The sequence below is a fragment of the Lathyrus oleraceus genome, chromosome 4 (genome assembly GCF_024323335.1).
Source record: "Lathyrus oleraceus cultivar Zhongwan6 chromosome 4, CAAS_Psat_ZW6_1.0, whole genome shotgun sequence".
NCBI lineage: Eukaryota > Viridiplantae > Streptophyta > Magnoliopsida > Fabales > Fabaceae > Lathyrus > Lathyrus oleraceus.
Genome location: NC_066582.1, coordinates 304,386,754 through 304,403,623, shown reverse-complemented (window position 1 = coordinate 304,403,623; position 16,870 = coordinate 304,386,754). Strand labels below are relative to the sequence as shown.

Genomic DNA, 16,870 nt, shown 5'->3' with positions numbered 1-16,870 from the left:
GCCGGTCAATAATAATGTAGGCAACAACACAAGTTAGAGGTCTTGATTAGTGAATCAAACTCCAACAACTTGTCATGCCAAAAAGAAGAAGATGAGAAATGATCTTGTATTGATTTAGGTTCTTTGCATGATTTAGGAAGCAATCTATCCTCAATGCAAAGCCATTCACTTGATCCATAATCAAGATGAATTAGATTTTAATCAAGGAAGGTTAAACCTCCATGTATCAATGCTAACCACTAATCTTTAACTCATTGATCAAAAAAAGAAAAAAGAAGAAGAAGAAGAAGATGAAGAATTAAAGTATATTAATGGAAATGGTATGTATTAATCAATAAGTGTTGACCAAAGATAGAGAAGATCAAGGTCAAATAATAGAAAACAGAAGCAAAATGAAGATTAGAAGTCAAGAAACAAATAAAATATTTTTGGCATTTTTAATATTTAAAATAAAACTTGAATTAAAATAATAAAGAAAGGTCAAACTTCAAACTCACTTCAAATCAACTTTGAAAAGTCCAAGTGAATTATCCCAAGTTCAACATGGTCAAACAAAGTTTGACGAAAAATCTCAGCATTTTTAAAAGTCAGAAACTATTTTAAATAAATTAAAAATGCATAAAAATAACCTAATTGAACTAAAATCTCAAATAAATCTCAAATCAATTAATAAATTAATGAGAATATTTTTCATAGATCTATCATCATTCAAAGAGGTTGGAAAAATATTTTTGTATTTTTTGAATATCAAAAACTATTTTAAATGAATTAAAAATAACCATAAAAGAGAAAATTACTAGAAAGTATCAAATGATAAAATAGTAAACATTAAAAATCATTTTTAGAAAGTAGAAATTAAAAGGAGAAGAATGAAATTGGTCCCATAATTTTTGGACCAATAATGAGAGAGATATGAATTTTAGAAATAAAATGGAATTAAAAGAAATAAAAGAAATTAAAATCAGAAAATAGAAAATAGGAAAAAGCGTGAGCCATTGGATCATCCTTCATTAATTGATGTGGATCATCACACGGCCTAAAAGCGCGCGTTCACCAAACACGTGAGTCAAACGAGATACACCCAGCCTTTAATGAAGTCATAACAATGGATGCACGAGATTCAATCTGGAAAAACAAATGGAAGGTCCTGATTGAATCTGGAGACCAGACGGTGGCCAGCGCCACCGTCTTCTCCGGCCAGCTCCGGCGAGGTTCAAAAATTGCAGAGGAATAAATGGCAACCAAAATGCACGATCCAGGCATCATTCGAAAGCTGGGGTGATGTACATCACCCCTGTACCACTCAATTCCATTCTAGATCTCTAGATTGAGAGAAATCAGACGTGGAAATTCTGTGGTGTTCATATGAACTTCATGATTTTCAAAAATTGAAAGCATAACAATGTTGCCCCTATGCAGAGGACTTCAGATCACACAAGAACAAAGCAAATAGAACAATATACAAGCTGGTTTGAAGAAAATAACAATTGAAATAAACCTTTGAATTGCAAGGATTTGAGTTAAGATCTTTGGATTCTTTTGCAAACAGTTAACACTATGGATCAAGTAGAGAATGTTTAGGAACTTTGAGATCTGAAGATTGATCAAGGAAATCAAAATTCAGATCTGAAAAATTGGAAGAGAAATGAGATAGTTCTTTTAGTGATGGCTAGGATTTCAATTCAACGGCAATTGGGGCGCCTTCAGGTTGAGAAATTATGAAGCCAAGGCCTTGTATTTATAGCTAAAGCAATGCTGAATGCATGAATCAAAACTTGCATGAATGGAAAAGGCCTCCATGCATGGGCCTGTACAGGCGCATGAATGGCCCTATTCCAACTGGAAATGAAAGCTTATGCATGATGTAAGTAGAATGGACGTGCAGATTGGATTGTATGAGCTCATGCATGGCAATTGAAATGATTTTCATAAAATGCACTATTACATTCAAGTCTTCGAAAATGCCATGTCCAAAATTGAAATGCAACCTTATGAGTAATGGTTGGAAAGCTTATTGCATAAGGAACAAATGTTATGTTGATCAAAACTCCATTTGGGCCTTGTAAATTAATAAAAATTGAACTTGAAGTGTAGGGTGCAAAACATGCATATGTGGAATTTTCAAAATTGGCCAAAGTTCAAGCCCTTCTGTCTCAATGATACAAGCTCCAAATGAAAAAATATTCAACATGAAAGTTTTAGATCTTTTCAAGGAAATAAATTTGGACCTAAATTTTGCATCATTTGGATTTGTGATGAAGACGTTATGGGCACTTGAAGTTGAACTTTTTCACATTTCAATGCATTTGGTCCAAAGTGACCTATAATGTTTTGCATTATCACATGTATTTCTTTTGAGATTTTGCAATTTTTATCAATATAACATTTGAAGTAGACATCTTAAGCTTTCCAATTAACTTGATCTCACCTCAAAATCATAAACAATGAAGGAGTTATGTCCTTGGGAAGTTGACCCAAAATTAGGGTTTCAGTCAAAATGACCTATAATGTCTTAGAATGGATGATGACCTTCCAAGCGTCAAATCAATTTTTGATGAACATTAAAGTTGTTCATATGGTTCTTAAGAATATTTTTTCTCTTGGGGTCATCTCCATTTGACCAACACATAAAACGTTAGGTCTCAGTGTATTTCAAAATAGCTAGATGAATTGACTGATCAACTTCTCAAGTCCAAACCTCATATCTTGATGAATTGATGATTGAGGGCACTCAAATAAGCTCAAATATGCATTAAATGATGAATTAAAGAACTTTCCTTGATTGAATTTGACCATGGGCTGAGGTTGCTTCATGAGCAAGGCACAGTTGATGAACCGATGAATTAGGGTTTCCTTGGGGAGCAAGCCTCAAACCCTTTGATTTGCTTTGATCAAAATGAATGAACTGTGACACTTGGTAGGCATATTTGATGAATGAGAGATTTGGTAATCATTGCCATGTTTGCCTTCATCTTCTCTTGACCATATCAATGCACATAGGATCTCCTAGGAGCTTTAGACCTTGTGACTGCTCAAGCTACAAACAAGAGATGTTAGTGACATATTTTTGTGCTTTTGGTTTTAGTGAATGGAATGAAAAATGAAATAATTTACAATTCAAGCATGCTTGATGATCTCAAACCAACTCACAAGAGGTCTCACCCAAAGGCCAAGGGAACCAAGATGCTTATGATCCTTGAGGCTATGCAAATGCAAGGTTATGATGCCATGAGGGATCTTAGGGTCAAAATTAGGGTCTTACAATGGGGACGAAATGACATTTAATAGTGTCGGAGGGACATGAATATTATCTGCATAAATCTGACACTTGTGGCATTTCTTCACAAACTTGCAACAGTCAGATTCCATTATCAGCCAATAGTAACCTGCTCTTAATATCTTCTTAGCCATAGCATGTCCATTGGAGTGAGTACCAAAGGAACCTTCATGGACTTCAGTCATCAATAAGTCTGCTTCGTGTCTATCCATGCATCTGAGCAGAACCATATTGAAGTTTCTCTTGTAAAGAACATCACCATTTAGGTATAAGTTGCCAGCTAATCTCCTCAAAGTATTCTTACCTTTCAAATATTCCCCAGGTGGGTAAATCTAACTTTGGAGGAAACATTTGATATCAAAATACCACGGCTTTCCATATATGGTCTCTTCAACGAAAAACACATGAGCTGGCCTATCAAGACGCGTCACAATCAAATTGGGAACTTCATTCTAATATTTCACCACAATCATTGAAGCCAACGTTACAAGAGCATCTGCCATCCGGTTTTCATCTCGGGGGATATGATGAAATTCAACCTTTGTAATGAAAGTTAAAATCCTCCTCGCATAATCTCTATATGGTATCAAACTGGGATGATTCTTCTCCCATTCACCTTTAATTTGATTTACACCCAAAGTTGAATCCCCATAGACGTCCAAATAATTGATTCTGAGATCAATGGCTTCTTCAAGCCCCATAATGCAAGCTTCATACTCAGCCATATTATTTGTACACTTGAAAGTCAATCTAGTTGTAAATGGAAAATGAGTGCCTTGAGAAGTAATAATACCTGCCCCAATGCCATAACATACTAATTAACAACTCCATCAAATACCATGCCCCAACAGGAACCAGGTTCTGGCCATTCTTCAAGCAATGGTTCATCACAATCTTTCACCTTCAAGTACAAAATCTCTTCATCAGGAAAATGATACTTCACTAACTGGTAATCCTCAATCGATTGGTGAGCCAAATGGTCAGCCAAGACACTACCTTTGATTGCTTTTTGATATCGGTATTCAATATCATACTCGGATAACAACATCTGCCAACGGGAAGTCCTCCCAGTTAAAGCAGGCTTCTCAAAAATATACTTGATTGGATCCATTTTGGATATCAACCAAGTGGTATGATTCAACATATATTGGCACAGACGCTTAACAGCCCAAGCCAATGCGCAACAAGTCTTCTCAAGCATAGAATGCCGAGTCTCACACTCGGTGAACTTCTTACTGAGGTAGTAAATAACATATTCTTTCTTTCCAGTTTCATCTTGCTGACCTAGAACACAACCCATACTATCTTCAAACACAGTCAGATACATGATTAATGGTCTTCCTTCAACATGCGTATACAAAATCAGAGGCTTAAGCAGGTACTCTTTGATACTGTCAAAAGCTTTTTGGCAATCTTCGGTCCAATCACAAGACTTATCTTTCCGAAGAAGCTTGAATATAGGCGCACATGTGACAGTCATGTCTGAAATGAATCTTGAGATATAATTCAAGCGGTCGAGAAAACCTCTGACTTGCTTCTCAGTTTTGGGCGCAGGCATCTCTTGTATTGCTTTGACCTTGGCAGGATCAACTTTAATACCCTTCTCACTGACAATAAATGCTCAACATGTTCTTCTTCAAGCAGAGTTTGTACTTCCTCAAACACTGGAATAGCTTCAACAAATGCTCAACATGTTCTTCTTCATCACTGGATTTAGCAATCATATCATCAACATAGACTTCAATCTCTTTATGCATCGTATCATGAAAAAGAGTGGTCATTGCTCTTTGGTATGTTGCACCAGCATTCTTTAAATCGAAAGGCATCACTCTATAACAGAATGTTTCCCAGGGTGTGATGAATGTGGTCTTCTCCATATCTTCGGGTGCCATTTTAATTTGATTATAACCGGAAAATCCGTCCATAAATGAAAAGAATTTGAATTTAGTTGTATTGTCTATCAACATATCAATGTATGGTAAAGGGAAATCATCTTTCGGACTAGCTTTGTTCAAATATCTATAATCAACACACATACAGACTTTTCCATCCTTCTTCGGAACATGCACAATATTGGCCACCCATTGCGGATACTCAGCAGTAACAAGGAAACCAACATCAATCTACTTTTGCACATCTTCTTTGATCTTCACTACCATATTATGATGAGTCCTTCTCAACTTCTGCTTGATTGGTGGGCATTCTGGTTTCAACGGCAATCTATGCTCAACAATCTCAGAACCCAAACCAGGCATGTCTTAATAGGACCAAGCAAACACATCTGAATATTCTCGGAGAAGATCAACCAACCCCTTTTTAACTTCAGGACACAGTCGAGACCCAATCTTGACTTCCTTCACATCATCCTCGGAACCCAAGTTGACTAACTCAATCTGCTCTTCAAATGGCTGAATGGCTTTTTCCTCATGCTCAAGTAGACGAGCCAATTCATCAGACACTTCTTCATCACTTTCTTCCTCAGCCTCAAACACATGGAATTCAAAGTTTGGAGAAGGAGTATGATCATTATATTCAATGGGTTTAGAAACATACTAATAACGCGAAAATACATTGTATATTTGCCTTGATTTACACTGAAAAATCACACCATTTTCATTTATATTCCGATTATTCCGCAAGTATTCGAGTTATTTTTGCAGGTATTTCAATCCCCATCATAAATGAGCAAAGTGTAGAAAAGGAAGGAAAAGAAGAAGAAACAGAAGAGAAAGCAGTAGAAAAATAGAAAAATAGGGACACAAAAATTGTGGATGTGATGACCGTCACAAAGCATGTAACGACCGGCACGCCTAGCCTGTGACGACCGTCACAGGCCCATGACGAACGTCACGCGGCCAAAATCAGCGCCTTGAAATAGTCAACAAAAGTGAGCCAACGTGCCTAAATTCTCGTTCCATATCCACTTTCCCGTGGATTCCTCACTCAACCAAGTCATCCTTGTTTCTCTCAGCTGTCATGACCTACTAGGGGATATAAAAAGACAGATGTTGGAAATGAAGGAGACGCTTAATTTTTCTTTGCAATTTTGTTTCTACAGCAATTCTGCTTTCTAGTATTATTTTTCTTCAGCAACATTGTTTCCTCTACCGCAATTTAGTTACCGTTCCGTTTAGAGTTTCCATTTTCCCTTTCCCTTTCCGTTTTTCATTTAGCCAAAGTAGTAGTTTCCTACACTGGGGAACTACTACAATTTATTTAATTTAGTTTAGGCAATTATTTCGAAGAAGCAGAATCCTACCGACTTGTGGAGGACTGCTCAAGTACTTCAAGATTCGGCGTATTCTATTAATCCAATTGCCAGGTTTTTATTCAATTATTATTGTTATTGCTTTGTTATTATTATAATTATGTTTGTTGTATTGTTAATCTGTTTATGTTCGTCTGTGTTTGCGTTATTTAACATGTCTGGCTAAACTACCGGTATCGGTATGTAACAATTTAATTAGACGGGATTTAATAACAATCGGTGAAAAACTTCTTGTCTTAAACAATCTTTTTGGCTGTGGTTTTTAATTTAAATTTAATTAACTTTGTCACAAGAGTGAGAAGCTATTTAATACAATTTTGCCACGAGAGTGGGAAATTAAATAACGTGAGAATCGATAATCGCGAGAGCGTGAGTGTCGAATTGGATAGTAAAAACTAGGCATTGATTTTAAAAACAGCGAGAGCACTTTAAAAGCAATTAGAACTTATGTATTTTCAAAAAGTATTTTTAACTTCAAATGGGACAGCGAGAGCGTACATTCTGACTTAAAGGTATAGTCTGAATCAACAATCACGAGAGTGTGAGATAAAGCCTTTTAAATAAGTATTTTCTACTGAAAGATATTTGGTATTTAAATTATATACCGATGACTTATCGAATCCCTGATGATTAATGTGTTGCATACCGATATCCTCCTATTAATATTTTCTTAAAACTCAACTTCCCTTAGATTTAATTTTCTTCAACCAAACTTCTAAAAATTATTCCCTTAGCTAAACATAGTAACATCAGTAGCATTAGTTTGACCATCGGTCCATGTGGGTGCGATATCTTTTAAAACTAAAACGACTGGAGTGTGCACTTGTAGTCAAGTACCCGATAGACTATATTCTATATATAGTCACGAGATGTATCAAGTTTTTGGTGTCGTTCCCGGGGACCTGATTTAGTCAAATAGTGCGATTCTTTCGTTGCACGGTATAGACTAAGGTAAAAGAAAAAACTAATCTCCTTTCCCTTATTTCCCCCGATTGTATGCCAAGTACTCGCTCACAAGGCGATAACTTAGCACCGCCAATCGCAGAATTAGAGCGTTTCTTATATATAAGACGCCGAATACTAGAGTACCAACAAAGGTACGATATTCCTGATATCTTCTTTCCTACTACTGAACCAGTCAAAAAACCAACCATGGCTGAAGTAGGACCACAAAATCGTCCTCTTAAGTTCTACGCTACCCCGTCCCAACAAGAACCTCACAGCAGCATTGTTGCCCCTGCTATCAATCGAAACGATTTCGAGCTGAAACCCTCATTATTATCAGCGTCCAACAACATCAATTTGCTGGAAATCCTATGGACGACCCTAATGAACATTTGACCAAGTTTGTGCAGTACGCAGAAACTGTGAAGGCGAATGGTGTATCTCAAGATGCGATAAGACTACGCCTCTTTCCTGTCTCACTAAGAGACAGATCTTGGGCTTGGTTGCAATCCTTGCTATCCAACTCAGTTACAACATGGGAAGAACTGAAGAACGTTTTCTTATCCCGATATTTTTCGCCGAGCAAAACTGCTATGCTGAGAGCTCAAATCAACGGATTTCGATAAAAAGATGTAGAATCTCTCAACGACGCATAGGAGAGATACAAAGACATGATAAGGATATGTCCATATCACGGTCTCAAAGACTGGGTGATCATTCACACATTTTACAATGGGCTTCTGTATAACACAAAACTGACATTAGACGCTGCCGCAGGCGGTGCACTTATGGACAAGCCATACAACAAAGCCTATCAACTCATTGAAAACATGGCCCAAAACCATTGCCAATGGGGAGGTGAAAGAACTCTAGTAGAAAAGTCCCAAACAAAAAGTGGAATGTATGAAATCAGTAGCCTTGACCATGTCCATGCTAAGGTAGATGCCCTTGTTCAAAAGTTAGACAACTTGACCATACCACCCGCAACCACCGTGGCTGCCGTGACTCCAAACTGTGAGTTATGTGGAACCCCTGGACACACTGCACTAGAATGTCAGATATTAACAGGAGTCCCAACCGATCAAGTGAATTACACACAAGGAAATTCTTATTCGAATACCTATAACCTAGGTTGGAAAAACCATCCTAACTTTTCGTATAAGAATAACAACGCCCTGTATGCACCTGGCCAAGCACCCGATGTTCCGCCTAGATATCAAAAGCCAGCTAATAATGCTCATAACATGCCTAGGAAGTCAAACCTTGAATTAATGATGGAAAGCTTCATAGCTACCCAAGCTCAGACAAAAAAAGACTTCTTGAACCAAAACATACATACTAGTGAGCAACTTTTAAACAACTAGCGAGAAAAGTAGACGCCTTAGCCACCCACAACAAAATGCTTGAAACGCAGATTTCACAAGCGGCTCAACAACAAGCATCTACTGCCGCTCCCGCTGGAACATTTCCTGGACAGCTGCAACCTAATCCAAAAGGACATGCAATTGCCGTTATACTGAGGAGTGGAAAAGAAATAGACGGACCCGTAGATCCAAGACTCCAAAATCCTGCCATGTACCAAATACCAGACAAAACCACAACTGAGCAGGTAAGTGAACCGAAGGAAAAAGAAGATAATACCCGAGAGGCCGAAGAGAAAGAAAAACCTTATATGCCTCTACCACCTTATAAACCACCCATTCTGTATCCTCAAAGACTCGCAAGTTCTAAAACTGCAGGGCAATTTAGGAAATTTGTTAAACTTCTGAAGCAACTAAACATTACAATTCCCTTTACATAAGCCATCACACAAATGCCCTCATATGCCAAATTTTTTAAGGAGATCCTATCCAATAAGAAAAAGATCGAGGATAACGAAACAATTATACTTACTGCTGAGTGTAGCGCAATAATCCAAAATAACATGCCTCCCAAACTAAAAGACCCAGGTAGTTTCTCCATACCCTGTGTCATTGGAAAATTCGTCATAGACAAAGCTCTATGCGACCTAGGAGCCAGCATTAGTGTAATGCCCTTAACCATCTGTAAAAGGCTCAATATGGGAGAACTAAGACCAACCAAGATGTTTGTTCAATTAGTTGACCGCTCAATCAAATATCTTGTCGGTATACTAGAGAATGTCCCAGTACGTGTAGGACAATTTTACATTCCTACAGACTTCATAATCATGGACATCAAAGAAGATGCTAGTACACCTATTATATTAGGAAGGCCATTCTTAGCTACCGCCGGAGCCATAATAGACGTAAAGAGAGGTAAGCTAACATTCGAAGTTGGAGAGGAAAAGGTTGAGTTCATCTTAACACAATTCTTACAAGCGCCAACTATAGACAATACCTGTTATCTACTTGATGTCATAGATGAGTGCGTAAGAGAGATGGAGATGCAAGAAACCACATACTCTGATATAATGAAAATCCAAATCCCTTCAATCTTTGAAGACGATAATTGGCATGAACCATACCAAAATGACAGTCTAAGCGAATGCTTAGCACTCACGCCCAACCACATGCCATGCCCAAAGAAACCGACTTGGAATTAAAAGCACTACCAAAGAACCTAAGATACGAATTCCTAGACACTGAACTCAAAAGTACAGTAATAGTCAACGCTGACTTGGGACAGATGGAAACTGAAAAGTTACTAGATGTCTTAAGAAAATATCCAATTGCATTAGGATACAACATCGCCGACCTAAAAGGGATAAGTCCTTCTATCTGTATGCATCGCATTATGCTGGAGGAAGATTATAAAACCTCTAGAGAACACCAGAGAAGGATCAACCCAATCTTAAGTACGGTAGTCAAGGATGAAGTAAATAAGTTACTAGATGCTGGAATCATATACCCGATCTCCGATAGTCAATGGGTTAGCCCCGTTCATGTAGTACCCAAGAAAGCGGGTGTTACAGTTGTTAAGAATGAGAAGGGTGAATCTATAGCATAAAGAGTTGTGACCGAAAGTAGAATGTGAATCGATTATAGAAAACTAAAGAAAGCCACTCGGAAGGATCATTTTCCTCTGCCTTTCATTGACCAAATGCTTGAACGATTGGCTAAGCATTCCCACTTCTGCTATCTAGACGGTTATTCAGGATTCTTTCAAATTCCAATCCATCCTGATGACCAAGAGAAGACAACCTTCACGTGCCCTTATGGTACATTCGCTTACCGATGAATGCCATTTGGATTATGCAACGCTCCCACAACATTCCAAAGATGCATGATATCAATCTTCACTGATTTTATAGACGACATTATGGAAGTCTTTATAGATGACTTTTCTGTTTGTGGGCAGAGCTTCGAAGGATGTCTATCAAACCTTCAAATGGTACTTGAAAGATGCGTAAAGGTGAATCTCGTTTTGAACTGGGAGAAATGCCATTTCATGGTCCAACAAGGAATCGTGTTAGGTCACGTAGTATCTGATAAAGGAATTGAAGTAGACAAAGCTAAGATTCAAATCATAGAGAATCTTCAACCTCCGAAAACTGTACGAGAAATACGAAGCTTTTTAGTACACGTCGGTTTCTACCGACGTTTCATCAAAGATTTCTAGAAAATTACCAAGCCACTTATGCGTCTATTAACGAAAGACGCTGATTTTATCTTTGATAAAAAAATGTTTAACAGCGTTCAAGCAATTAAAAACATCTTTAATCACCGCATCTGTCATGCAACCACCTGACTGGAGATTACCTTTCGAAATCATGTGTGATGCGAGTGATTACGCCGTAGGCGCAGTACTAGGACAAAGAAAGGATAAGAAACTTCATGCTATCTACTACGCAAGTAGAACACTAGATCCAACCCAAATGAACTACGCCACCACTGAAAAGGAACTTTTAGCCATTGTGTTCGCCTTAGACAAATTTCGTTCCTACTTAGTAGGGGCGAAAATCATTGTCTATACTGACCATGCCGCTATTAGATATCTGCTAAGTAAGAAGGATACCAAACCAAGACTTTTAAGATTGATCCTACTCTTACAGTAATTTGACTTAGAGATAAAAGATAAGAAGGGCACTAAAAACGTAGTAGTATACCACTTATCACGAATCGAAGGGAATAAACCTGAACAAATTCCAATCAATGATGATTTCCCTTACGAACAACTTATAGCCCAAATGGAAATTGACATGTCTGAACTAATAATAAATCATACCGAAATAGAAGAATCCGTGGAAGAAATTCATGCAAATGCAACTCTGCCATGGTATGCTGATTTTGTCAACTATCTAGTTGTTGGAGTACTTCCACCGGACCTATCTTACCAACAAAAGAAGAAATTCTTTCATGATCTAAAACAATACTACTGGGATGAACCTCTGCTTTTCAAAAGAGGTACCGACGGTATTTTCCGTCGATGTGTTCTTGAGGATGAAATAGACGACATAATCTCTCATTGTCATTCCGCTCCCTATGGTGGGCACGCAAGTACTTCAAAAACCTGTACTAAGATCTTATAATCGGGCCTCTTTTGGCCTACTCTATGGAAAGATGTCCATAATGCGGTTATAAATTGCGACCGGTGCCAATGCACTGGTAACATCTTAAGACGCGATGAAATGCCATAAACAGGAATCTTAGAAGTGGAAGTCTTCGATGTGTGGGGGATTGACTTCATGGGACCATTCCCATCTTCTTTTGGTAATAAGTACATACTCGTTGTTGTCGATTATGTTTCAAAATGGATCGAGGTCGTAGCTACTCCGACAAATGACACACGAGTAGTGATTAAGTTGTTCAAGAACATCATCTTTCCTAGATTCGGTGTGCCAAAACTAGTCGTTAGTGACGGTGGCTCCCATTTCATATCAAATATCTTTGGAAAACTTCTTCTGAAGTATGAAGTCTGACACCGTGTAGCAACACCTTATCACCCACAAACCAGTGGGCAAGTCGAAGTTTCAAATCGAGAGATCAAACAGATTCTAGAAAAGACTGTCGGAATATCCAGAAAAGACTGGTCATCTAAACTAAACGAAGCTTTGTGGGCCTACAAGACAGCTTACAAAACCCCAATAGGGACCACACCCTTTAAATTAGTCTACGGTAAATTATGTCATCTCCCTATGGAATTAGAACACAAAGCTTACTGGGAAATTAAGACCCTAAATATAAATTATACTTCCGCAGGTGAGAAATGAATTTTGGACATTCACGAATTGGAAGAACTTCGACTAGACGCCTATGAGAATGCCAGGATATATAAAAAGCGAACCAAAAAATGGCACGACAAACGTATATCTAGGAAAGATTTTAATGTCGACGACATAGTACTACTATTTAATTCGAGACTTAAGCTTTTTTCGGGAAAACTTAAATCTAGGTGGTCAGGCCCTTTCGAAATCACAAAAGTCCTTAAAAGCGGTGCGATAGAAATCAAAGGTCGGAATAGTGAACCATTTATGGTAAACGGACAGCGATTGAAACATTACCATAATATTGACAACAGATACTATTCAAACAGTCTAAGACTTATAGAGTTGCCTGATCAACCCCAAAACTAGTACATCGCAACGTTACTATCGAACTTACGACGTTAAACAAAGTGCTTAGTGGGAGATAACCCGCCTTTTCTTTTATTTGTTATCTTTGTTACTAAGTATTTTCCTTCTTTGACTTTCATCTGTATTTTTGCTCCTTTCCTTGATTTTATGCAGTAATACTTATTGCTTCTAGTTACTAACTTAGAAACATTGGATACTGATTAACATGCGAGTTTATAACTAGTTAGTCACTAACTTTCATCATGCAACCAGTAGACACAGTTTTCAGAGAATGCGCTATGATTATTTAGCTCATAAGGATATGGCTTTCTCCATATATTATGATAGACCTACCATGGATAGGTTAGGTATCCGAGACAGCATCTTGTTTATGTTTAACTAGCTAGGATGGGAGAATGCTGCTATTAAGAGAAGGTTTGTCACTTACCGTGAACTCACCCTAGAATTCGTTAGCTCCCAAGTTTACAACCCCGAGCATGGTTACGGACTCAACAAAGGGTTCATTTCCTTTAGGTTGTTTAGCATGGACTTCATATATAACCGTAGAGACCTTGCTGACCTCCTAGGATTTCCTAGTGGCCTATTTGTTTTCACTACCCGCCAGGAGGAATTAATCGATGACATCGACCTAGATTACTTTTGGGGTAGTTTAACTGGAGACTACAACCCTAACCCAAACGAGATGCACTCCAAAATGATCCACCACCCTACTATTCGCTACTTCCATAAAATACTAGCCCACACCCTGTTTGGAAAGGAAGCGAACAACACCATAGTGTCACGAGATGAACTTTTCATCTTACTCTGTGTCGACCAAGGTCGACATGTCAATGTTGTGACATTTATGATGGAGAGATTCATTCACCTTGCAAAGAACAATCGCACCCCAATCATTCTAGGAGGCCTAGTAACCATGATAGCTGATGCCATTGGACTTAGACGCCCACTTTACGAGCATGTACCTTTTGGACACATCCGACCCATGGACATTGAATTTTTCTTTGACCGCAGAATCATAGGAAACCTTGGGCCGGATACTTTTGATTACCTAATTAATAATAAAGTTGTCTAACTATTTACCCTACCTAACCATGAGAGAACAAGTGTTCATAACCGAAATAACTGGATTTTTGATTTAGATGAACATCCAATTGATCCCCCTTCACCTCCTAAGACACCGCCTATATATGAGTATTTAGATGACCTTATCCCTGTTGATGAATCTGACCCTGAAACCCCTCCAAACTACTATAACATAGATGAACCGGAACTTCCATCCTATGCAGAAAATCTTGCCATACTTCTTACCCGTCTGGATGATTTCCATACTGACATTACCACTGTGAAAGAAGAAATAAAGATCATGCGCCTTGATGTCTTAGGCCTAATGGATGTCTTCGTCGAATAGTTTGATCACTTGAACTAGGCTGTAGTTGCATTGGGACAGAACCGTGGCTGATTTCACTGACCGCTGACCTCTCCTACTCACATTAAGCAATGAGGACACTGCTATGTTTTGGTGTGGGGAGGGAGCACATTTTTATTGCTTTTATTTATTTCTCTTATTTAGCACTTTTATCGTTATTATTTCTTTTAATATTACATTTAACTTTAATCTTTTAATTTAATAACATTACTATTTATTTATGCTTCTACAATAAATTCAATTTTCCAATCATTTTATTATACTGCTGCTACAGTTACTTCAAAAAATTGTTAACGTGCATGTGACGACCGTCACATGTAGTGTGACGTCCACCACACAGGCGTGATGCCCATCACGGATGCGCCACGCCCGTCACACATCATGCAGATGATCGTTACACATAGATGACCGTTGCAGATGATCGTTACACAACTGTTATGGGTGACGACCGTAACCCCCCTGTGACGATCGTCACGGATTCAGAGGGCGCGTCTATAAAAACAGGTGCACTTCCTCTCTTCTTCCTCATCAAATCATCCTACTCTCCCACTCTTCTCTCCATTAACCATTTCTTTACTTCCTTTTAAGCGAGAAGCGCGTGAGTACCTTATAACTCACAAAATCCATCTCTCCCACCAACACCTATATTTTCATAAACCACACTAATGGCCCGTCAAGAGAGAGCTGCTCCCGACCTCTAATTCTATCAACGTTCAGTCCAAGCTACGAGGTATGTTGATAACGAATGTCTGACGGAGCTGGGACTTTCAGATGGCGTGGGTTGGATGCTGACCAACTCCAGCTTGACACAGCTTTGCACCACACCGCAACTAACTTACGAGGCGCTGGCCTTGGAATTCCTGAGTTCTTTCTCCTACATTACCCCCCCCCCCTGGCGCAACTGAGTTTCTCACCGGAGTCGCCACATTCAGAATGTTCGGTACCGAGTATTCCCTGAACCAAACTCAAATAGCGCGAATGCTTGGCTTCCGACATGGAGAGGAAGTTCACTGTTGTATCCCTAACGGATGGTCAGAAATAGCATTTGGAGTGTGGCATAGCCTTACCAACATGAACGCCAAAAGCTGGGATACGCTCAACGAAACTTACATCCACAATCCAACTATAAGATATTTCCACCGAGTCCTAGGGCATACAGTTTTCGGAAGAGTCAACAATCACAAGGTAAACTCTAAGGAACTCTTCTTTCTTCACTGTGTGTTCACCCCGATCGCTTTAAATGCCACCCCATTCCTATTGGCCAACATACAGGCTTCATGCATGAGAGGAAGCCAGGTGTTCTATTTTGGGGGAATCATCACCTCCATAGCACTAGGCCTGAATCTGAGGGATAGGCTCGCCGACTTGCCAGCCTTGCCAGCCGAGTTCCTCGACATCGACTATTGTCGTTCTTCACACCTCATCAAGGCCAGAGACGAGGGGAAGTATCATCCTGTGGTTAGAAACAAGATAGTTTGAAGCATCATCATGCCCAACAAGAACCGTACAGATCCGCAGAATATGGAAAATTGGATTTTTGATCTGAACGCCCCTGAGGCAAATGAAGGAGATCCTAATAATGGAACAGATGAAGTCGAGGAGGAACTTGACCGAGAAATTCCACAACCACCTCCTGAGTACGCTGCAGAGACATCTTCTCGAGGCCAGCGAAGAAATGAGCGACGATCCGCCACCATGGAAGACATCTACGCTAAGATGTTGCGACACAACCAGAGGATGGAGGAAAGCCAGAGAGAAATGATGCAAACAATCCAGCAGATGCAGAGGGATCAACACGACTATGCAAACTGGCACGACCAGGGGATGGCGGAGCTTTCCGAAAAGTAAGTGCCCTGACACATCACGTTGATGCCATCCAGGAGTACACTCAGCATGTAGGGTTGGATCCTACCCAGCGAGGAAGAAGTGAGCATGCACGAGCAAGAGCCAGAGCACGCAGAGGCCAATGTCGTGACGACGAGTAGTGATCTTCGTGTTTCTTCCCTTTTTCTTTATTATGTCGCATTGATGATAATGCTTTGTTTAAATGTGGGAGGAAATCCTTATCTTTCATTTACTTGTTTCTATTTTTAGCCATAACAAAAAAAAAATCTTTGTCTTTATTTAATCGTTACCATCGTTCATTCATTTATACCTAATTTGACATAACAAAATTTTTGTTCTTAAGATTAAATGCATACCCTACGAGTATATAGGTTGTCTTACAGAGGTTCTGTTAGGAAACTGAGAAAAATCTAACAAGATTGATACCGTCCCGACACCTTAGATCCCTCACTTCTGCGAGATCAGTTTGAATACCCATTATACTGATACATTAAGTCTTCGTCCTAGATTAACCCCTAGTAGTTTATACTAGCAGTCAGCACCTTCTTAAGCAAAAACCATGTGAAGAGCCGATGA

General features: G+C 39.0%; 1 non-coding gene across 1 annotated transcript; it reads right to left on the bottom strand.

The window, feature by feature from the left end:
- Positions 1-8,083: 8,083 nt before the first annotated feature.
- LOC127077537 (small nucleolar RNA R71) lies at positions 8,084-8,190 on the bottom strand. The gene has a single exon (XR_007787334.1). It is a non-coding gene; the product is annotated as a small nucleolar RNA R71 (small nucleolar RNA).
- Between the last annotated feature and the right edge of the window lie 8,680 nt (positions 8,191-16,870).